This window comes from Sminthopsis crassicaudata, chromosome 2 (assembly GCF_048593235.1).
Source record: "Sminthopsis crassicaudata isolate SCR6 chromosome 2, ASM4859323v1, whole genome shotgun sequence".
Taxonomy (NCBI): domain Eukaryota; kingdom Metazoa; phylum Chordata; class Mammalia; order Dasyuromorphia; family Dasyuridae; genus Sminthopsis; species Sminthopsis crassicaudata.
In genome coordinates, this window is record NC_133618.1 from 114,588,048 (window position 1) to 114,612,862 (window position 24,815).

The following is a 24,815-nucleotide window of genomic DNA, read 5'->3' on the forward strand; positions in this document are numbered from 1 at the left end:
TTAATTCTGCCTCAGACACTTAATGCTGCCTAGCTGTGTGACCCTGAACAAGTCAATTAACCCCAACTGCCTCAGCCAAAAAAAAAAAGGTAAGAAATAAAGGCCATTTGAGGCAGCATGATGCAACTCTGAGAAATCGAAGTGATGGTACTTTTGAAGATATCACCAAACTATAATCAAACTTTTGGGTCTACTACTTGCAAAATGATTACTTACTTGATTAACTGCAAATTCAAACACATGTCCAATATCTATTAGATACCTGGACAGTAATTATTAAGTTAACAAAAAAGAAAAATAATTTGGCATGTAATATATGGTGAAGTTCAACATCAGGAAGAGAAAGCAGGTAGTCTGAGTTTTTTTGTGACACCACTTTTTCCTGGTTGTTGTCCTGTCTAATTGTCTCTATTCAATCTGTTACTGACCTATATCATATCTCCATTAAAGGTGTACTCCCAAATTCTGTCCTGGGTCCTTCTTTATTTCTTTTTTTTTTTTTTTTTTTTTTTTCCCTTGAGGCTGGGGTTAAGTGACTTGCCCAGGGTCACACAGCTAGGAAGTGTTAAGTGTCTAAGATCAAGTTTGAACTCGGGTCCTCCAGAATTCAAGGCTGGTGCTCTATCCACTGCGCCACCTAGCTGCCCCCTAGGTCCTTTTTCTATACTCTTCCATTGATGATTTCATTTAACCTTTCACAGGTTAAAGTATCAAGGCTTCCAGATCTATCCATCCAGACTTGCAAATATCCATATCTAAATCCAGATCCATATATCCAGACAGTCTTTTCTGAGATCTTGTCCCATATTATAAACTGCCTGATGAAAATTTCAAACTGATTGTTCCATGTAAAATATCAAACTCAACCTGGACAAAATAGAACTAATCTTTCTTTCCAAACCCACTATTCTTCCAAACTACCTTATTCTTTCAATTTCTCTATTTTTGTAAGGGAACCACCATTTTCCTAGTGTCCTAGGTTCACAGGTACTATCCTCAATTCCTCTCTCTCTTCCTCAAGACAGACATATTCAATCAGTTGCCAAATTCGGTCCCCATCTTACATCTCCTACAACTGCTAAATTTTATTTAAAATTTTTTTTAAAATTAATTTTATAATTATACTTTTTTTGACAGTATATATGCATGAGTAATTTTTTTTATAACATTATCCCTTGTATTCATTTTTCCAGATTTTCCCCTCCCTCCCTCTACTCCCTCCCCTAGATGACAGGCAACCCCATACATTTTACATGTGTTACAGTATAACCTAGATATAATATAGGTGTGTAAATCCTGTTTTCTTGTTGCACATTAAGTATTGGATTCCGAAGGTATAAGTAACCTGGATAGATAGACAGTTGTGCTAATATTTTACATTCAATTCCCAATGTTCCTTCTCTGGGTGTAGTTGTTTCTGTCTATCATTGATCAGCTGGAAGTGAGTTGGATCTTCTTTATGTTGAAGATATCCACTTCCATCAGAATATATCCTCATACAGTATTGTTGTTGAAGCGTATAGTGATCTTCTGGTTCTGCTCATTTCACTCAGCATCAGTTCAAGTAAGTCTCTCCAAGCCTTTCTAAATTCATCCTGCTGGTCATTTCTTACAGAGCAATAATATTCCATAGCCTTCATATACCATAATTTACCCAACCATTTTCCAATTGATGGACATCCATTTTCCAGTTTCTAGCCACTACAAAAAAAGCTGCTACAAACATTTTGGCACATACAGGTCCCTTTCCCTTTAGTATTTCTTTGGGATATAAGCCCAATAACAGCAATGCTGGGTCAAAGGGTATACACAGTTTGATAATTTTTTGGGAATACTTCCAGATTGCTCTCCAGAATGGTGGGATTCTTTCACAACTCCACCAACAATGTATTACTGTCCCCAACTGCTAAATTTTAGTTCAAGCCATCATCATCTCCCACCTAGACTATTAGATTCCTAATTATTTCCCTTGCCTCTTCTCCTTCCATTCCAATCCATCCTCCACCCAGATTCCAGATGATTTTCTTCCTCATTATTGACTCTAAGATAAGATAAACTCCTCAGTTGGGTTTTTCAAAGCTCATAAAAAGAAATCCCAATCTATTTCTCTAGCTTTCTGTGAGAGTATTCTCCTTCTTACATCTTATGATCTAGCCAAACTGAATTTTTTGTGGTTCCTTACTTATAACATTCCATCTTCCATGAAGTACTTTTTCTTTAATGTGGGATCTCTTTATTGGGGCCATGATACTATGAATTTTCATAGTAAAAACTCATTGAGTGAGAGCATGCATACGTTAGAAAATCAGTCTTAAAATGAGGAAGATCTCAGTTCTATTCCACTTCTTGTACAAACTAGCTGTGTAACTATGGGCAAGTCTTCTCAGTACCCAAGGAATTCTTAAGACTAAACCAGAGGTCAGCAAGCAACAAACAAGGGTCAAATCCGGCCTGCCAAATGTTTTTGTTCAGACTGTGAGCAAGAATTGCTTTTATATTTTTAAATGGTTAAAAAAAGACTATCTTGTGACATGTGAAAATTATATAAATTCAAATTTCATTGTCCATAAATAAAATTTTATTAAGACAGCCACATTTCATTTATATGTTGTAAATGGCTACATTCATTCTGGGACATATATGTATCAATGCATACCCATCATGTCAAAACAAGAGAAAAAGTTTGTATTATAATTTTTTGAGCTCAAGGCTGAGACTGAAATTTTCCTGAATGAGAAAGGGCACTAAATAAGTGCCCTTAACCACTATTATACTGAATAGCTTTGGAAATTAGTTTTTGCTACAGAATTAATGTTGCTTAATGAATTCGATCTAAAATTATGAGGCAAAATAGCATTTACAAGGAAAACTTAAATATACTTCAGTAAGGTCAATTCAATAATAACTAATGCTATTCAAATTACAAAAATTGTCAAGCTGCTTTATATACTTCTGGTGCTGTCAAAAGTTAAAACAAGAAAAGATCTGTATTCTCACAAATTTGCAGCATATATATTTATCAGGCTCAAACTACAGTTCTAGCAGCATTTTTCAGATCTCAATGAAAGTGCAAAAGAAATTTTCATTTTTCAAAATCCATATAACTGTGCAATTGAGGACCTTTCATATACTCTTCATTTGGAAGCGGTAAATCTGCAATATGACTGCTAATTTGCAAATATAAAGAGAAATCTCTAACAGAATTTTATAAATGTCTTCCAAGAGATGAATATGTGCTATTAAAATCATATGATCAAAGACTAATATCAATATTTGGCAATACTCTGCGTGAAAAGACTTTTTAAAGATAAAAAATATAAAATCTCATAAAAATGCAGCATTAACAAACATTTCCAACTAACTTAATAATATAAAACACTAATTTTGAGCCCCAACTGAGTGAAATATTATTCCCCAAAAACCACATTTCACTCTTCTCATTAGCAGACCTGCATCATAAAAAATTATATTCAATTACTACTATATTTTAAATTTTATCAGTTAAAATGTGTAGAAATTATTTTTTCTCTTGTTATATGAATTTGTTTTTCAGCAATTTTCAGTAACATCTGATTCTTCATGACTCCATTTGGGGTTTTCTTGGCAAAGATACTAAAGTGTTTTGCTACTTCTTTCTCCAAATCATTTTATAGATGAGGAAAATGGGGGTAAGTGACTTGCCCATGGTCACACAAACTAATATTTGAGGCTGGATTTGAACACAGGAAGATGAGTTTTCCTTACTTTAGGATGGGCATTCTATCCCTTAGGCTACCTAGCTGTTGTTCTATGTTATAAAAGCATCTACACAATATCTTCAATTTTGCCTTCTGGCCCACAGACCTAAAATATTTACCATCTGGTCCTTTACAGAAAAAGTTTTTCAATCCCTGCTTTAAATTACCTCTCTGCATTGGTAGAGAGTTACTTTTCTGCATTGGTAGATGGAATCTACCACATGAGGAATTCCATGTATCAATAAAGTCATAAATCCAGACTAAAGTCATTAATAATGATGAATTATAATTTTTAAAAAGTAGAATGAAACAGTTATCTGACCAAGTGTTAATTGTACTTTATAAAGTTCATTTTAAAAAATTAGCTTTCCAAAGGATTAAGGTATTAATCAGTGCCTTTCTGAAACTTAAAATAGTAATGTATGATGTTTTTTAGTTGAAGATAAAGAGCATTTTGTTTTTAGAATAAAATTGTAATAGTTTATTGGATGATGGGTTTTCTGCACAAAGTCAATGTGTTTGTTATAACTATTAATATACAAAGGAATGAGGATTCACAGGAAGAAAAAAAAGTCAGTTGGAGAAAAAAAAGTGAAAAATTTGCTGTTGCTTAAGGTTATGTAGAATGGTATCGCCCAATCACTTTAGTCAGATTCTGTTTCCAAAGATCACAAAATATTACACAGTACATTTAATAATCATATAGCTCAATCCCTTCATTTTAAAGATTTAGAAATTTAATGCCCTAAGAGATAAAGTGATATGACCAAGGTCATCTAGATAGTTATTGACAAACCTGGTTGTCCAGTTTCCACTTCATGCTTTTTTCACTATACTGAACAAATATACTCATTATCTTCCCTTATACTTCTGTCTGTTCCATTCCCATCCATTTCTCATACTTCATGAACATGTACATGAACATTCTACTGCTCATAGTCTGCATAGTTTTTGTCTTAAAATTCATAGTTTAACATACTATTGCCAATGATCAACAAGTCCAGTGGGCCTTCTCCTCATATCCTACAACTAAAACAACCCTGTAAATAAAAGATAACATTATTAGCTTCAGTGGAAGTTTTCCAGAAAATACCTTTGTTATAAATGAAATTTATATCCACTAGAACTCAACTACATTTTAAAATCAGTTACCTGTAAGGAAGGAAGGCAGAGAAGGAAGGAAGGAAGTAAAGGAGGGAGGGGAAAGAGGAGAGATAAGGAGGGAAGGAAGAAAGGAAGCTTTGATCTGTATTCAGAAGCCATCAATTCTTTCTCTGGAGACAGAAAGCATTTTTCATTATGTCCTTATGCCATTTACAGTTGTTCATCATACAATATAACTATTACTATTGACAAAGTTCTCTTGATTCTGCTCACTTCACTCTGCATCAATTCATATAAGTCCAGGTTTGTTTGTTTTTTTCTAAATCAGTCTACTACCTTTTACATGTATAATTCTGAGCCCAAATCATTGTATATTTGAATTTTTTGTATATTTTTATAGACAAACTGCACAAATATGGAAAACATCCTTACTTACTGTTTCTTGTGTGGACAGGTTTTTTTTTTCCCCCAGAAGCTCTGCAAAACTTGATAGATTGAGGCAACATGAACAATATTTTACCCCAGAAGTAGCACCTTGAAGACTTTGCCATTTGTAGGATAACTTCTCAATTTGGACTTTCCTGTGTCTCCTAACAACCGCAGTATAACCTTTGGTAAACATATGTCTCCATGTTTTGTTCCTTCCTCAGATTAATGACTGGAGATTCATTGACTTTCATGATAATCTTATACCTTTTAAGATATTTTGAATCCTTTTGTTGTAAATGAAAACTACCTTGTTGGAAAAGAGGTTTTAAGCATGCATTTTACTTTACCAAATTAAATTAAGTTTTTTTATAATAAGAAAATGATAAGTATGAGCTTATTTAGGTTAGTATTGTAATTTCATAGATAAAGCACCTAAAGCCAACAGGGTTTAAAAGACAATTGTGGTATGGAAGCAAAATCACTGACTTATGAGCCAGAAGCTCTGGGTCAGAATTCTAATTCTACTACTGACTAACTGTGTGGCCATGAGCAAGTCACTTTAACTCTTCAAGTCTTAGTTTACTTATCTGTAAAAATGTGAATAATAGCATAGGAGTGTGTTTTTTTTTTCTTTTTAATAAGATGTTATTTGTAATGCACTTTTATGCATATCCAACCAGTTGTTAATCCTAAATCCATAAATATCTCCCACAGCCATTTTCTCCTATTTACACAGTTATCATCCTAGTTTTTTACAACTATTACCACTATTTATTATTACTTTTGATTATTTGAATCCAATTGTAGATCTCTATTCTGACTCCTTATCAAATGTCATCTTACTAGATGGTTCATAATTCTAGGTATCAAGATCAAGGTGAAATCTTCCTTTTGTGCTCTTAATCTTAAGTTTTGTAAGAACTTGTCTTTGCTATCATTCCCTCATTGCTATCTCTCCTTACACACTGGTTCCTTCCCTCTTGCATACAAACATGTCCAGTCTTGTAATCTTTAAAACACCTTCTCTAACCTTTTCATTCCTTTAAACTATCTCTTCTCTCTTTAACTGTCAAATTTCTAGAAAAAATTTCCAATAATGATTATCCTTATTTCCCCATCTCCACTCTCTCCTCAATCCTTTGTACTCTAGTTTCTGATCTCATAATTCAGCTAAAATTGCTGCCTCAAAGATAACGAACAATGTTTACATTTTAAAATAAAGTTTTATTGTTATTTTTAAAATATAAAAACAATTCTTAGCTCATGGGGCCATACAAAAACAAGAGGAAGGGTGGATTGGGCCATCAGTCTGTGATTTGTCAAGCTGTTCTCAGGAACACCAGTGTCAACCACAACCTCCTATTGGATACTCCTTTAACTTCCATACTATTGCTTTCTCTTGGTTCTCCTTGTCCCTATATGATCACTCTCTGTGATCATTCTTTCCCAGTTTCTTTTACTAGATCATCATCCTTCTCCCAGTAATTCATAGTATCTCCTAAGAATCTGTCTTGGACAACCAATTCTTCTTTTCTATTTTCTTCCCTTTGGTGTTAACATCAGATTCAGTTATCTTCTCAATTTTCTAAATCCATATATCTAAATTTAATCTTTTTCCTAAACATTTATCTTACACTATCTGTCTACTGGGGCTCTCCACCTAACTGTTCTATAGGCACCTCAAAGTTAGATATAAAAATATGGAACTTACTAACATTTCTTACTCTTTGGAGGAATGATACTTCTAAATTCCCTTCAATTCTGTTGAGGACACTATCATTTTTCTCATCGCCTAGTCTTGATAGAGAATATTGCATTTGTATACCCAAAAACTACTACTATCAAGAAATTACAAAATTGAGCTATAAAGGTAGGAATTGCCCAGAACAGTGCTATTTTGAATTAGGAGGGGGAGAAGGAGAGAGACATAGAGAGAAGGAGACAGAGACAGAGACAGAGGAAGAGGAAAGGGAGAGGGGAAAGAGAAAGAGACAGATAGACAGAGAGGATGAACTACAAGGTCATGATCAGGAAACACAATTTGGCAATATACATAGAAAACTGAGGAATGAGAATCAAGTATGCCACATACATTTAAGGCCTGTTTTAGAGCTAGTTTTGCTTCCATTAAAAAGGCTCAGATGACAAAGTGAAAGCTATCAACTTAAAAGCATTACCTCACAACCTGTTGTCAGGCTTGTTTTTGTATTCATAATCATGAGAAAAATTCTAATAAGAATCATGGAACAATTAGAAAATGCCAAACACATTCAGAGAAAGAACTATGGAGAATGAATGCACATCAAAGCATATTATTTTTACTTTTTTAAAATTTTATTTTTTTCTTTCTGAGACTTGTTCCTTTTACTCTGATTCTTCTTTCACAACATGACTAACATGGAAATATGTTTATTAACATGTACATGTTTAACCTATATTGAATTGCATATTGTCTTGGGGAAGAGGAAGGGAAGGGAGGGAAAAAAAATTGGAGTTCAAAATCTTACAAAAATGAATGTTGAAAACTATCTTTACATGTAATTGGGGAAAAACCCAAAATACTATTAAATGGGGGGGGGGGGAAATCATGGAACAGATGGGCTCTAACCAGAGCCCAAAGATTGTTTCAGTTACATATCTATGAAATGAATGATCAGATATACCTGTATTTTCATTCATTTCCTTTCCTAAAAAAAAAAAAAAAAAAAAGCTCAACTAACTATAGTAAGATGAGGTTGATGGTAATCAAAGATGGTAAGATGGTAATTAAAGAGTGATTAAATTGCAGTAAAAAGGAACTAGCTCTGAAATTATAGGACCTGGGTTCAAATCTCAACTTGGATACTGCCTGTATGACCCTGTATAGATTATTTTACTTTCCTGGCCTGTTTCCTTATTTCTAAAATATTAGGGTTGAACCTTTATCTATGAAGTCCCTTCCAGCTCACTCTTGTTTTTATGATCTAATGAGCAAAAAGCTTATAAATGTCTGAGAAAGGTTTGGAAGTCTGTTTACATTGTTCTTCCGTCTAGAGTTTGAAAAAAACAAAATATGTAGGCAAGATCCTTTATTTGGGGAAGCAAAAATAAAAAAATGTATAAGAAATGAATATGAAATTCTTCCTCTGCCCTTTAAAATAATATTTTAAGCCATTTCTAAATATTTAGAAAATAAACATATGCACAGGTAGTAAAGACCTTTCTTGCATGGCATTAAAGAATTAAATTTGGTCTTGGGAAAATTCCTCCCTATGAAAGCTACTTCCTAGTCTAGCATTTCATCTTTAGTTCTACTGTAATGAAAATATGTTAGAAAAACAGTAAAAGAGAGTTCCTAAAAAAATATCATGATGATCAAGCACGTAACCTCTCATTACCAAAGCAAAGTTTTTTGAGGGAAGAAGTTCTATAAGATATTAAGCAAAGGTTAAATTGCGCCATTTATATTACCCCAATTTGAGACATGGAGAAAAATTAATCTCTTTAGGACTTGAAAGGGACAACAGTAAGTTTCATATGATTCAAGAGAGAAGGCGGTATTCAATTGTATTATGTTAATTAGCCTGGCAAGTCATATTCTTCATCTGTTTATCAATCAAAAATTAATTGCTAAATACAATGGATGTTTCCTACTCCTCAACTCTCTTGACCTCTCTGCAGTCCTTCAGACTATTAATCACCTCTTCCTAGATAATCTCTGTTCCTAATTATTTATATGATCTCTCCGGGTTCTCCCATTGGTTTGACCATTCTTTTTAGTCTTGTTTGATAGATCACCATACAACTCCCACTCACTAAGTAGAGTGAGTGTTTGACTCCCAAGGCTCCATCTATCCTAAGCCATCTTTCATGAATTCAATTACAATGGTTTCTTCCAAATCTACATATCCAGACCTCATATCCTAAACTCCAATCCAGCAGTAGTATCTCAAATTCAAAAACAGACTTTATTATCATTTCCCCTAAATTCATCATTCCTTCAAACATCTCTTTTTGTTGAAAGTCCCATCCTTCTAGTAGATCCATGCTAACAACTTTGGGATGGGGAAGAGGGGGAAGGAGAAATATTTTGACTTTTTCCTCCTCTTCAACTCCATATCCAATTATTTGCCAGATCTTATCCATTTTAAGTACACAGCAGTTGTATACACCCCAATTCAGGTCCTTAGCACCTCTTATTTAGACCACAATGGACTCTTTGGTGTTCCTATTTTTAGTTTTACCTTTTTCCAATCGAATCTTCACTTCACTTCCATAATAATTTCCTAAAGCAAAGGTCTGACCATGTCATTTCCCTGTTCCAGTGAGTCCATATTTCTTTTAAAAAGCTAGCTCCATACTACCTTTCCAGAAGCATTCCACATTACTCCAGTATACTTGCTATTCCCAAATACGGTAAAATCCATATCTCAACCCAGTGCCTCTGTCCCATGCCTGAAATATGATCTTTCCTCACTCTCATCTCTTTGAATCCCTAGAAGAGGCTTTTCCTGATCCTTCAGATTGGTAGTTCTCTCCATCCTCTCAGTCCCCTCAAAAAATTATTTATCAGTGAATCTGATATCTTCTCCACAGTCTAATTTAAACTCCTTGATCAGAGTTATTTCATTTTGTCTTAGTATCCCAGCTCCTAGCACAATGCCTTGCATGTAGCAGGTACTTAATGCCTTTTGAATTGAATTGAATTAAATCTCAAGGTATATAGATATAACTGCTTAACCTCTGTTGATCATTTTTTTTAAATCATGGAGGAAGGAAGAAAATAAGTATGTATTAAGTATCTGTATTCCATATTTCCATATTTCTTTATGGCATAATGTGGCAGGCATTATTATGTTAAGTGCTTTACAAATATAATTTCATTTGATTCTCAAAACAATACAGTGAAATGGGTGCTATTAATATCCCCATTTTATAGATGAGAAAACTGAGGCAAATAGAGGTTAAGTTATTTACTTAGGGTCATATGACCAGTTAGTATCTGAGGCCAGTTTTGAAGCTAGATCTTTTCTACTCTATCCAGTGTGCCACTTAGTTGCCACTACATGGAAGAAGTCCTGTAGGAATAAAGGGCAAGTGTTGGTTTAATTTTTTATAAGGAGATGATAGTTTTGGGTTTTTTTTCAACATTATAGGTCACTGAGCCTGGCTTCAATATCTGATATTATTCAAGAACATAATATTGGAGTGATGACTTATGAGCACTTAGTAAGGGAAGTAGATATCACTAAGAGTTGACATATGTTCATCAAGAATAGCTCATGAGATTATTTGACAGTTACTAAACTGGTAAATCAGAAGAATATAATAGACATAGCAAATCTGAATTTAAGTAAAGGTTTTGACAAACATTTTTCATAAGATCTCTATAAATGAAATGGCAAGGTACAAGATAGATGATAGTACTGTGAAGTGAATTTAGAATTGACCAAATAGCCAGATTCAAAAAGTGGTAAATAACAGTAACTTCAAGGAATATCTTCAGTTTGGTATACTTCAGATTTATTCTTCTCTCTCTTCTATTTGGTGTTTATCATCACATTAGATGAAGTTAATGATAACCTGGCCATTAAATCTACATATGAAAGCTAGGATAACTAATAGATTTCAAAAGTTTGTAAAATATTACCTCCACCCTCTTTTGTTATTGGCTGGTGAGTTAAGAATTTGTTTTGAACATTTTAAAAGTTTGTTTTCTAATTCAAAATTGTAAAAAAAAAAATTCTTATCTTTGGCCCTAAGTTTGCCAACTCTTGGAATGACAGAAGCAGGATAGTTAAGATCTTAGTGGTAGAAGATTGGCAGAATACATGATGATGAAATATATATAGGTTAGATGATTACTTGTCTGGCATATTGCAGAGGAGATTCCAGTTCATGGTCTCTGCAGTCTCTTCCAACTTGGTTACTAAGAATTAATTACTATTTTTATGTGGGAGGGTATTTGTAAAAAAAATAGGTTTTTTTTTTTTTACACATAGCAACAACTATATGAGTCAGATCACATAAATATAATTGTCTTCATTTTTAAAGTAAGGAAATAGCCTTTCTGAGATTGTGTCAAAAGTTAGAAAGAGGCAGAATCAAATCTCAAGATCAGATTTTCTTACACCCTTTCCAGTACTATTCTCATTATACTTTGTTGCCTCCTAATTTAGATGTAATTCTCTCTTTTCAGTTGGTAAGAAATCACATACAATTTAGGGATTCTTTGAACAAAAGAATCTTCAACTTTTTTATGAATAAAAAAATCAAGACATGCCAGTTGACTTGATTCCTGAAAAATTTTAGAATTAAAGGGAAAGTTAGTAAACATCCAGAATATGTAAGATCACAAAATGACCAACATGGTATGATCAAAACAAATAAAGTCAGATTAACCTAATTTCCCTTTGAGACACGTTTAATAAACTAGTAACTCAAGGAAATGCTTTAGTTTACTTTGAATTTTAGAAAAGTATTTGAGAGTCTTTCATATTATTGGAGTGGAAGAGAATGGTAGAGTTAGGAGGATTTCAGAATTGTTGGAATGGCCAGACTCAAAAAATAGTTAATGAACAAATTGATGTCACCTTAAAAGAATGTATCTAGTACAATAACCCAGGGGTAAGTATGTAGCTCCATTTTGTTTTGTTCTGTTTTTAACATTTTTATCAAGGACTTAAAGGAAAGTGTTTATCACATTTGCAGATAGTATAAAGCTAGGAGGGAGAGTTAAAACATGGATGATAATAAGGACTCAAAAAGATCCAGGGAGGCTATCAGAACTTTGGGGTAAATAGAATAAAATGAAATTTGAAATGTAATAGAGACAAATACACAATGTTACACTTAGAAAATTATTTTTACAAGTACAAGATAAGGGAGACAAGACTAGGCAGCACTTTTTCTGAAAAAAGATCTGTAGTTTTGAGGTGATCTGAAAGCTTACAAATGAATAAACAGTGTGAAATGGCAACCATAGTAGTAGTAGTTTTAGGCTACATTAAGATAAGTATATTCTTCAGGACTGGGTAAATAATAGTCTTGCTGTACTCTGCCTAAGTCAGATCACATTTGAATTGTTGTATTCAATTCTGGGGTTTACATATGAGGAATAACACAGATAAACTGGAAAGTGTCCACACAAAAGCAATGTTTCATTTCAAGGTTTTGAGCTCATGTTATATACCTGTGTTGAAAGCACTAGGAATATTTAGCCTGGAAATGAGAAGACAATGAGATAGAGGGGACAGAGGTGAGAACTTAGGGTCAAATTGATTTATACATTTTGGACATAGCCAATATATAGGTGTTTTTCTTTACAACTTGTTTCATGGAAGGTTTATATTTTTAAAGTAGGGGAGGTAAGAGCAAGTGGTATTTGACAAGAAAAAAAAAAAAAGAAAGAAAGTTTAGTGATAGAAAAGAAAAAGGAAAAAAAGGATCACTAAAACATTTTTTTAAGTGTTTGGAAACAGGGCAGCTAGGTAGTATAATGGATATAGAGTGCTGGTCCTGGAGTCGGTATAACCTGAGTTCAATCAGCTCTCAGACATTTACTAGGTATATGACCCTGGGCAAATTACTCAAAAAGAAAAAAAAAAGCACTAAAGTACATGGAAGAGAATGAGAAGTTTAGAAAACAAGTAGGACAGTGATCAAATGCACATGTTGTGCTTTTAAAATTAAATTTATAAATCTTTTAAAATTGAAATGTAAGTTAGAATAAATGTATGTATGTAAATGTATGTATATAAGAAAGATTTGTGGTTTCATATACAAAAAGTCTGAAGAGGAATAAAAACTGTCTTCAAGTATTTGAAAGGTTATCACATGGAAAATGGATTAGATTTATGCTGGAACTCTGTTTTCCCAGAAATCAGCCTGAATCAGGCTAATCAACAGTCTTTATTCTTGGTCTCTTGAGCTCACCATCAGGGGATTAGATCTAGTAATCTCTACACCACCTTCCTCTCTCTTCACCTCCACTAGAATGCCTCAATTTCCTCCTCCTACTCCACCCACACATGTCACTTCCCCCTCTTTGTCCCACCAATCAAGTCAGCACAGAACAGCTGGGGAGGGTCAACCTTCAATCATGTTAATAGAGAACTGTCCAATTGGCAATTAGTCTCTCACATGCTTCATTATCCAAGTACATTTGCTCAATTTTAGCCCTTTACAGATTTATTCTGCTTGGCCCTACCAGATGGAATCAAGAGTAATGGGTAGAAGCTAGAAAGGAAATTCAAGTTTGATTTAAGGAACATTTAGACCTATCTAGAAGTGTAACAGCCTACCTTGGGAGGTAACTGATTTCCTCTTCACTCAAGGCCTTCAAGGAAAGGAAAGATGATTTGTTGGGTATAATGTAAAAGGGATTTTTGTTCAAGCACAGGTTGAGCCTGCTAGTTTCTAAGATCTATTGCAACTTTAAGATTCTGTGATGTTATATTCCAAAATAAGTAAATTTGGAAATTAAAAACAATACTTTCCTCTAAGCAGGAGAACATAAAGATTAGGAAGTAGGACTTGATCAAAGAAAAGTTAATCAACAAGAATTTAAAGTATCTACTATGTATTAGGCATTGTACAAAGTGCTGGGGATAAAAAAAAAAAAGGTCAAAAACAGTCCTTTCTGTCAAGGAACTCACAGTATAATCTAAAGAGACAATAGCAGACAACTACATACACATAAGACATAAGATAAACTGGAGATGGTCTCAGGGAAGATACAAAGAATAGGAAAGGTTTCTTGAAGAAGATGGGACTTAAACTAAGACTTAAAGGAAGTCAGACAAATCAAGAAATAGAATGAAGGAGAGAATTCCAGGCATGCAGAACAGTCAGTGAAAAGCCTGGAGATGAGAGATGGAATGTCTGTTTTGAGGAAAAGCAAGGAAGCCAAGGTCATTGGAATTCAGAGTATATTGGGGGAAGGGGAGGGACTAAGTTCTTAGAATATTGAAAAAGGAGGGAAAAACTAGATTATAAAAGGCTTTAAAAGGTTTCTTTCCCCTTTAATAGGTAGCCTAAGGATTTGATTTTAAAAATAATTTCTTTTTTTAGGTCACAGTTATTTTCCAACATAACCTCTTGATTCAATCCTCACTTATTAACAGCCATACACACATTCAAAACTAACGAAGAAAACACCTTTATATGCAATAGCCTACTCTCATGGTTCCCCACATCTCTGAGAGGCAGTATAGTAATGGAAAATGTACTAATTCTCAAGTCAAGAAGACCTGACTTTAGATTCTGGTTCTGATGCATGTTGTGAAATTTTTATAGATTGCAAAGGCTTTCTTGGACTTCATTTGTAAAATGAAGGCATGGAATTAATCTCTTAGCTGAGGTTCTTTCCAATTCTAGATCTACAATGCTGTGATTGTTATCTGTTTCCTGTGACTGATGCTGCCCTATTATTTCAAGAGGCAGTTACCACTTTGCCAAAGTCTATAAGACCAAGAAGACTGTAGTAATTTTTAGACTGCTTTCCCTTTCCTAAAGAGAGAGCGCAGAAGAAGGTCTATTTTCTTAGGAAAGAGAGGGATAGAGTCTGAGCCCTATGCAAATATATTTCCTATACCCCTTAGGAACTACACTGGTTGCCTTGGAACAGGACAAATACATAATGGTCATGGTTTGCTTGTCATGTGACTTAGGAGAATTCCTGAAAGTTGGCATTCTTGGATCATGATATGGCAGCAGCCAAAGCACTAAGAGTTCCTAAAGAAGCAGACATATACTTGCCAACTCAGCCAGAGGGGAGAAGATATTTTTAAAGTTCCTAGGCATCTACCCTTGAGCCAGGGTAGAGGGGGTTGATTCATCAATCCTTCAAGATTTCCTGGGCCTGGCAACTAGAGAGAAAAAGTGTCTTTCTTGGAGAAAGATTACATATATGCTCCACATGGGAGAAAGAGCAGTGAAGAGAATATGTGAATTAGAGAAGCAAGGGATTTAGACCTTGTTTCTCCCTTTTAAAGTGAATGATTTATATAGTAGTGGTTGAGTGCTTCATATGTTTTCTGGTTTATGTATGTATCAGTACACAAAAGAACTGAATGAACTTGAATTCTTGTGAAATACAAAGGTCTTACAAATTTCATTGTATACTTTCCTACAGGACCATAATATCTTTAATGAAGACACATCTTACTTTAAAATAAAGGATGAGGTCTAAAGGATGTAGTGTAAGAATTATTCTTAATGAATGACAACCGAATATCTATATAGCCAGAAATTAAGATGCCACTGTTCTTTAGCTACTAAGAATATACATTCATTTGACTCAAATGTATTTAAAAGTATGCCATTATATAAATATTCATGAACTACATAATACTAATTTAAACACATTGCAACTACATTGGAAATTCTTGTGTTTTGTTTTGTTTTGGTTCTTTAGTATATATTCTAACACAGGTGACTTCTTATATAGATCTGGGCAAAGGAATTACAGAAGTCACACTGTTTCCTTGGTTTTAAAGATCAGGTACAGCTGAGAGGTGATGTGCTTTATCTGCATTCCTACTTCACCACCTTTGGTCATCTATACCAGCTGATAAAAGGTAAAGAAATGCATTCCATCCTCCCAAATGATTCCTAAGTACATGTTGAAGGATATAATTAGTAGTACAGGATACAAACCTCTGTGTACTCAGTTACATCCCAGAAAACTAAAAGAGTCACTAATTATAAATATAACCAGGTTATTTTAATGTTACCTCTACATACATTTTTGTCCTTTTTCAATTATTTTACTCCAGAGTCTAACATTTTTAGGATAATTATTGCCCTGTCCTGTCACCTTATTGGGTGCCACTAATATAGAAATGCATTTGTCTCTCTGGTACATGAAGAATATCCAAAGAATGAGAAATACAAACAAAACAGTGGGGAGGTGCACAGGCTTTAGAATTGGAAGGTACTTTAGAGATCATCTAGTCTAACTCTCTCATTTTAGAGATGAGAAATTAAGGCTTTAGGTAGGCAATTTCTTCTCCCTTCCAAATAAATTTTAAATGGCTGATAATACTGATAATGCTCACAGAGTCATTACATACATTCCTCTATCTCAGTAGACTTTGGCTCTGCTTTGTTCATGTCCCATTCTGCAGTAATTCTGTGCCTCTGCTGTTATGCATCCATCTGTCATCTCTCAATGTAATTTGAGATAGGGGCAGGAGATTCAAGTGTTTCAACAGGAATCATTCCTTTGACTGTTGACAGCTAACTAGTAAGATAAAAAAAAAAAAAAAAAAAAAAAGACGACCTTAGTCTTTCCCTGACTTATAGATTGAAGTGAGCTATCATGTTTACCTAAGGCTAAGATAATTTAATTTCCTAATAGAGTTCTTCACATAGTAAATATTAAGATGGTCAAGAATGGTGAATCATATTCTTCAGGTTGCTAAAGAATATTTAATAAAAACATTCATAAATATTGTGATAGTATTTTGTTTTAATACAGAACTAAAAGTAGCTGAAGAAATTTTCCATATTCACCAAATTCTAATAATATATCTTCATAAAAAGAAAATTTCATATACAATGAAGTAGACTTTATAGGCTCGGCATGTTGGCCTATGCCCATTATCTCTGCTATAAGGGGAGGCAAGAGGGGTGTGGATTACAAGAGTTTAGGAGTTCAAAGTTACAAAAGGGCTAAGACTAATCAGGTATCTGCTCCATGTCTGGCACTAATATGGTGAGCCCTCAGGAGCAAAAGGTCATCAGACTGCCTAAGGAGAGGGTAAATTGGCAAAGGCTGGAAAAATTGAGCAGGTTAAGACTTTCATACCAATCAATATTAAGATTAGGCCCATAAATGGCCATACACTTCTAGCCTAGATGAGTTCAAGAGACCTAGTTTCCAAAACCTTTTCTTTCTTTTTTTTTTTTTTCCCTGAGACTAAGGTTAAGTGACTTGCCCAGGGTCACACAGCTAGGAAGTGTTAAGCGTCTGAGATCACATTTGAACTCGGGTCCTCCTGAATTCAGGGCTGGTGTTCTATCTACTACGCCACCTAGCTGCCCCTAGTTTCCAAAACCAAAACAAAATAAAAGCTTCTATCTTCTAAAACTTATCACCTAGGACCTTTCCAGAGAGCAAATTCATTATTTTAGCCATGGATAACACAAAATTAAAATCATCAAGATAAACACATCAATGCTGAGTATATGCCAAAACAATTTCAACTAACACATTAAATTGTTTGCTTTACATTTTAAATGTATGTCATGCAATGCTCCATTTTTTATTTTTTGTCTTAGGACTGGCATGAAGTCAGTTCTCAGCTTAGGAAATCTATGGAATTTCCTACTCCTCTACCCCCATCTACTTCTTAAAAAGGAAATTTGGCCACTATCTAGAAATGTATAAATGAAATAAAATAAAAGTTTTTATAACATTACAATGATATATACATTTTAACTTTGGTAATCCATAATTTGGATAAAAATTTTTAAAAAATAGTTAACATATAGGAGAATAAATGGCTACTTGAAAAGGAAGATTCCTTTAATATCTCTTCTTATATGGTCAAATGAATAATTTCTAATTTACCACATTTTTCTGGTTTGATTTGGGGCAATGAGACTTTTTGATGGGAGAAATATATTATACAAACTTTCCTCAATGAACTATGTTTTCTTTTAAAGATGACCCAGTTCATCACCAGTTCTACAAAGCTGCAATATACACCTCTCTAGAGGACAAGGTCGCCTAATTATAACCAAATACAGCTCAATAGTTCAAAGGATTGTAAGTAAAGGTATAAGAGAATGAAAAAGGTGAGCTAGAGAGCTAAGTAGGATCTGTACTGAGTCAGGCAAGAACCAAGACGTGTGTACATGTATCTGAAGACTGATTTGAATTAATCTAAATTAATGGAAAAAAAAAAAAAAGAAAGAACAATCTCTCCTTCTGAAAAAAATCACTCAGTTTTTGCCTCTACCTGCTCTATTGGAAGCTATTTTTTTCCCCTTGAAACTTATAGTACAACTCTACTTCTGTTTACATGAGTTTTAAGAAGGAACATTTCATGCACGTAAGTCTGTTAAGTATACAATATAGCTCATCTCGCGTTAGCAGCAAGTCCTGCTTTTCTTCTGAAAAATCAGGAATATAAAAGCATTGTGTTGGCAAAATTCTCTCTTTTGCAAAATGGAATCTATGATTATTTCATATTATTTCTTCATTTCCCATCAATTCAACTTAATTTGGAGTCAGCACAAATCAGTAAGGACAAAATTCCCCCCCCCCCAGGCTGGGGTTAAGAGACTTGCCCAGGGTCACACAGCTAGGAAGTGTTAAGTGTCTTGAGACCAAATTTGAACTCAGGTCCTCCTGAATTCAAGGCTGGGTGCTCCATCCACTGCGCCACCTAGTTGCCCCACCAGGACAAATTCTTAAAGGTCTTCAGAGTTTAATTGTACCATTCCCATCTGAACAGTCTTCTATGTAATTCTTTTGAAAAATCTGTCCTAAGAAATCAAAATGATTACTAAGGTTCTATAGTCACAAGGCACTACTAGTATGAGGTTTTTTCCATAAAAAATGTTAAAAATTCTATTATGCCTAAGGTGAAACTCAATTCTATAATATAAATTTGCTTTGTTTTTAATTTTTATACTTCAGTTCCTGAGAGAAGTTTAGAGTGACTTCAAAATTCAAAAGTGACCATTCATTGGGCTCCATAAGTATTTCAATGTGTTGTAATTAAATTTTTGCTATTTACAAATTTACTTATGGTATTTATAGTTCTAAAGTCAAATTAGTTCCACTGGTCAAGAAATACATCTCATACAACAGTACTTGAAGTTATTACAGAGCTACACTTTCTCTCTAGCATCACACTTGAGTCAGTCAAAGTTAATCACATACCCATTAGAAAATACCAAATCTGATAGTTTACCTCTCAGACCTGTGGATGAGGAATGAATTTATGACCAAACAAGAACTAGAGATCATTATTGATCACAAAGTAGAAAACTTTGATATATCAAATTGAAAAGTTTTTGTACAAACAAAACTAATGCAGTTAAGATTAGAAGGGAAACAATAAACTGGGAAAACATGTTTACCGTCAAAGGTTCAGATAAAGGCCTCATTTCCAAAATATATAGAGAATTGACTCTAATTTATAAGAAATCAAGCCAATCTCCAATTGATAAATGGTCAAAGGGCCAAACAGACAATTCTTGGATGAAGAAATTGAAACTATTTCTAGTCATATGAAAAGATGCTCCAAGTCATTATTAATCAGAGAAATGCAAATTAAGACAGCTCTGAGATACCACTACACACCTGTCAGATTGGCTAGAATGACAGGGAAAGGTAATGCAGAATGTTGGAGGGGATGTGGGAAAACAGGGACACTGATACATTGTTGGTGGAATTCTGAATACATCCAGCCATTCTGAAGAACAATTTGGAACTATGCTCAAAAAGTTATCAAACTGTGCATACCCTTTGACCCAGCAGTGCTGCTACTGGGTTTGTATCCCAAAGAGATCTTAAAGAAGGGAAAGGGACCTGTATGTGCAAGAATGTTTGTAGCAGTCCTCTTTGTGATGGCCAGAAACTGGAAACTACGTGGGTGCTCATCAATTGGAGATTGGATGAATAAATTGTAGTATATGAATGTTATGGAATATTATTGTTCTGTAAGAAATGACCAACCGGATGATTTCAGAAAGGCCTGAAGAGACTTATATGAACTGATGCTGAGTGAAATGAGCAGGACCAAGAGATCATTAAATACTTCAAAACAATACTATAAAATGATTAATTCTGATGGAATGGCCATTTTCAACAGTGAGATGAACCAAATCAGTTCCAATACAGCAGTAATGAACTGAATCAGCTACACCCAGCAAAAGAACTCTAGGAGATGATTATGAACCACTACATAGAATTCCCAATCCCTCTATTTTTGTCCGCCTGCATTTTGGATTTCCTTCACAAGCTAATTGTACACTATTTCAAAGTCCAATTCTTTTTGTACAGCAAAACAACTATTTGGACATGTATACAATATATTGTGTTTAATTTATACTCTAACATATTTAACATGTATTGGTCAACCTGCCATCTGGGGGGGGGGGCAGGAGGGGAAAAATTAGAACAAAAGGTTGGCAATTGTCAATGTTGTAAAATTGCCCGTGCATATATCTGGTAAATAAAAACTATTAAAATTTAAAAAAAAAAGAAAATACCAAATCTGGGTTATAAAGTAGAAGACAGGATCAGGTCCCTCAAAATACAGTGAAATAAAATAGTTCTCTTTTCTTTAAAAGTTAGCCTTAAGTGAAACTAAATCTATTCAACTCAGGAAACATTTATATTACTTTGTTTTTAGTATGAACAAGTCATATAGAAAAGAATTGTTTTATATGGATACACTGGCCAAATGTATTTGGGAGAAAAAAGGTTAGTGTGTGGCAAAGAAAACCTGGTTGCCATTTGCTAAACAACAAAAATGAACAATATGTAACAGAATATTCCTAGTAAAATTGCTGGAACAAAAAGCTACAAATACTTCCAGGAAGAGTCAAAATTCTATTCTATGTTCACATGACGATGATGAAAAAAGCAAGATAACTTTCTTCTTTAGGAGTTCAAATTGAAGCTCAGCCTGACTCTTCAAATTGGCCTCCATGAACTGTATCGATCATCTTAAGCCAAATGAAAGGCGCTACCACATGGGTCCTCTTTTCTTATCCCTATTGTTTTGAAGGTGGGATAACTCAATTTGCTGATGAAAATCTGTAGCACTAGTAAGTTAACAAATACAAATATAGTCACACTATTATGTCTAGGTCTAGAAGGTCTAGAAGATATTCAACAGGTCAAATGCTTTGTTGTCTAGACAACAAAATAAAGAATCTAACAGTGCATTATGCTGGTGTGCATTCTTTTTTTACATGAGTTTTTTGGTGGAAAGACCACACCTTTCTCCTTGGCACACTGCATGTGCCAAGGTCCCATGGCAGGACTCCTATTTTACAGATACCTACAACAGAAAGGATGTGGAAAGCTTTGGCCAGCAGCTGTTACTTTTTTTTTTTTTTTTTGTCACTTTGTCACTTAGAGAAAAAGGAGAAAAATTTTGAGATTGCAGAAACTTAATTTTTTATTGAGGTGAAATCTGTGTATCCCATCCCTTATTCTTTCCTTATATTGCTTACTTTAAAAAAAAACACATTTTGAAAACTCAAGTCAACTTTTAATTTCTACTCTTACTGAAACAGAAATTTATAAAATTTCTTATTCATTTTCAGTTATTCCAGCAAAAATGGTGTTTTTTCACTAAAACATAACTTTTGATCAAATTTGTTTGATATTTTGATCAAATTATTGCATAGATGTTAACACAGGAAATATTACATTATGGAAAATTGCTAATATAATAAATTAGCTGTTATTCACAATAATCTATGTATGGGGATTGCAAACACATAGAAAATTCAAAACAGCAACTAATTTTTTAAAAATCATTATTTGGATTTGTAATGCAAAACATTTTATAGACATTATAAATGCAAAACATTTATCTTCCTGATCATGTTTTTATTGAGCAGATATTAAAATTAGTTTATATTCTCTAAATATGGACCAATCAATAAACCGACAAGTATTTGTGAAGCACATTTTGCTATTTTGTCATGCACGATGCTTGGTTTTGATGACATAAATATAATGAGTCAAACAATCTCACCTCAGAAGAACCTACATGTAACATGGAGACAATAAGCACAAATTTAAGTAAATACAATTAGGATAATATGCAAATAAATAAAACATAGTTAAAATAAGATAGTTTAGGAGGGAAGTCACCAGTGGTGGGGAGGCACAATGAGAGTAAGAAATCAGGAAAGACTTTCAGTATAGAAGGTTGTTCTTAAGCTGCATCAAAAACAAAGAGATTGTATGAAGGAAGAAATAAGGAAAGAGTGCAAACCAAGCATAGAAGACAAGCAAAGCAAAAATTCAGAGATCAAGAGCAAGAAAAGGTAATTTAGAATAGATCTCTAGTGACAAAGAAGTTAGGGATCAACTTATTGGTACATAATTATATATGCATTTTTCAAGTACATACAAATAAATGTAAATTTCAAAACTATAAATTCTAAAGTATAATATAAATTTTTATTATTCCCCCAACAGGGATTATTTCCAAACTTTACCAATCTATCATTATATACTTTTGTAAATATTATACTTCTAGTAATTATTATAATTTGAAACAAATAGAAATTTCTTGAAAAATAGGAAACAAATATTTCAATATGATAAAAAGACATTAAAAGAACAAAGTTCAATTGTGAAAATCTATTCAACTTTTTCCTGATTAATATTCAGATTTTCACCTGTGAACATGGCACCTTTCATGTTTGTTTTACCCTCTTCACTGTCACCAACATAACAGAATTAAACCATTGTTTGCTGTCTTAGGGAAGGGAAAAGAAGGGGAGAGTGGGAGCAAAACGTTGGAACATAAAACCTTAGGAATAAAAACTGAAAACTATCTTTACATGTATTTGGAAAAATAAAATACTTTTGAGAAAAAACAAATATGATAGCTGTGTCAGAAACTCACATGTTTAAAACAACAAGAAATAAATAAGATTTGTAAGATTATTCACATCCATGTTTTGGTTAGAAACAAATATTAAATCATTATAATAAAACCATGCTTAAAATGAAGACATTTGCATTCTTTATGGACAAAAATAAAGACAGAGAAGGCCAAATCAACATTACTTTATGTTCAATTGATTTTATTTGAGTTAAATATAAAAAAAAACTAGCAGTCTGTCAAATCTAACGAGCACTTTTTAAAAGCCTATACTATGTGAAAGGCATTGTGCTAAGTTCTAGGAACACAAAAATAAAACAGCAACCACTAAAACCATGTCAAGTGTATATAAATATGCAAAATCAATCATGTTATGAAATTAAGTGCTAGCCTCTCTTGTGCTCCAATTCTGACAAAAAAGGTGATAATTTGCTAGACAGATTTACTATATGAAGATTCGAATACAAATTAAATATCTTTTACATTTAAAACCTTTATCTATTATGTCTAACACTAACATTTTTCTATTATTTTGTCTTTGGCTTATTCTTTTTTAATTGTGTGAAGTATAGCCAAAGATTATGAAGCATTATGATCAGTTTTCAACAACGTGGCCAACTAAAAATTTCTAGAGTTGTGCTGCTTATCACCATTATATAAGTTGACTTCAGGAGACAAGATGCTGCTAATTTCCATTGAGCTGAAGACAGCAGTGTCCTGCCCCTTTGAGTTGTGTGCAATCTAGAATAACTTCTTTATGTGCAAAGTGTATATGCTAATATCTGTGTGTAAGAAAGGAAAAATCAAAGTGTTTAAGAAAGGTATTTGGGACCATGTGAATAGCACATGCTCTGGGACTTAACATTTTACAACAGACTACTAAACAAAACTGATTTTTTAAAAATTAATTTTCATTTTTTTCATAGTAACAAAAATATCACATTGAGTATAGACTCTACTGTTCTACTTCTTAAATCATTTTAATAACCTTCTCCAAAAAGACTAAATAATCATTAGCCAAAAGCATAAGAATTAATTTCATTGTATAAAATACCAGTTGTCAGAAGTTGTACAAAGTAATCATGTTTTTTAGGATCTATTTAAATTTTCATATTATTTGGAGTCCCTTAATCTTGTACATACAGGAAGTACTTCGGGGTTAATATATTCTAATTAAATCTATCATAGGAGGATATTTTGTCCAATTTATTACTGCTAAAGAAAAAAATCTTATTAACCTTCATTAATTCATGAAATAGTCTGAGAAACAAACACATTAAATTAGAAAAAAAAAACACTTTCTTCAACTATCTAATGTTTACTATGATGACATTTATAGCACTAATATGGTTATAAGTTGTGTTTTTTAACTGGCACTGAAACTTTTCCTACAGTGAACTAATATAAATTAGCATGTAAACAAAAAAGAAGAGTGGCCTGAGAGATTTTTGTTAGGTGAAAATATGATTTCTCTAATTCTGCTGTGAAGCTGGCTGAAATGATGGCAAAAAATTTGGTTTAGCAGGAGAAAGACAGAACTCCAATAGGATCACAGATCTAGAGGTGGAAGGAATGTTGAAGGCCCTTTTCTACATTTCTCCAAAGAAATTAAATGACATAGGCAAAGCTTCAAGAGTGATATTAGAGATGGCATTTCAATTCTGGTCTTTGGATGGACAAGTTGATGCTCTTTTCACTGGGCCACTCGCTTCTCATTGGGTGACACCAGATCGGTCACTCAACACTGCTATCTCTTATTTTTTACATGTGTAAAATTGGACATAATTTCTTAATTTCCATTATTGGTCATATTTCCAAAGTGATATCTCTTTGAAAGGAAAAAAATCTGCACAGGAAGACACTGGAAAAATAATAATAATGGGAAGATATACATACCTTTTATATAAACTGAATTTGATTGGAAGGAATTGATTTGGACTAGTACAATATGAACATGAGCTAGAAAAGAATG

At 33.5% G+C, this 24,815-nt stretch overlaps 1 protein-coding gene across 3 annotated transcripts in view; it reads right to left on the reverse strand.

Moving 5' to 3' along the window:
* Positions 1 to 24,815, reverse strand: part of SERTAD2 (SERTA domain containing 2) — a 195,482-nt gene that overhangs the window by 89,348 nt on the left and 81,319 nt on the right. Inside the window, exon 3 of one of the 3 annotated variants that reach the window (XM_074287061.1) lies at positions 16,325 to 16,494. The exons of the other annotated variants lie outside the window; for them this stretch is intronic. The gene's annotated coding sequence lies outside the window, so the exon portion shown is untranslated. The remainder of the gene's footprint in view (positions 1 to 16,324; positions 16,495 to 24,815) is intronic. 3 annotated transcript variants of the gene reach the window in all.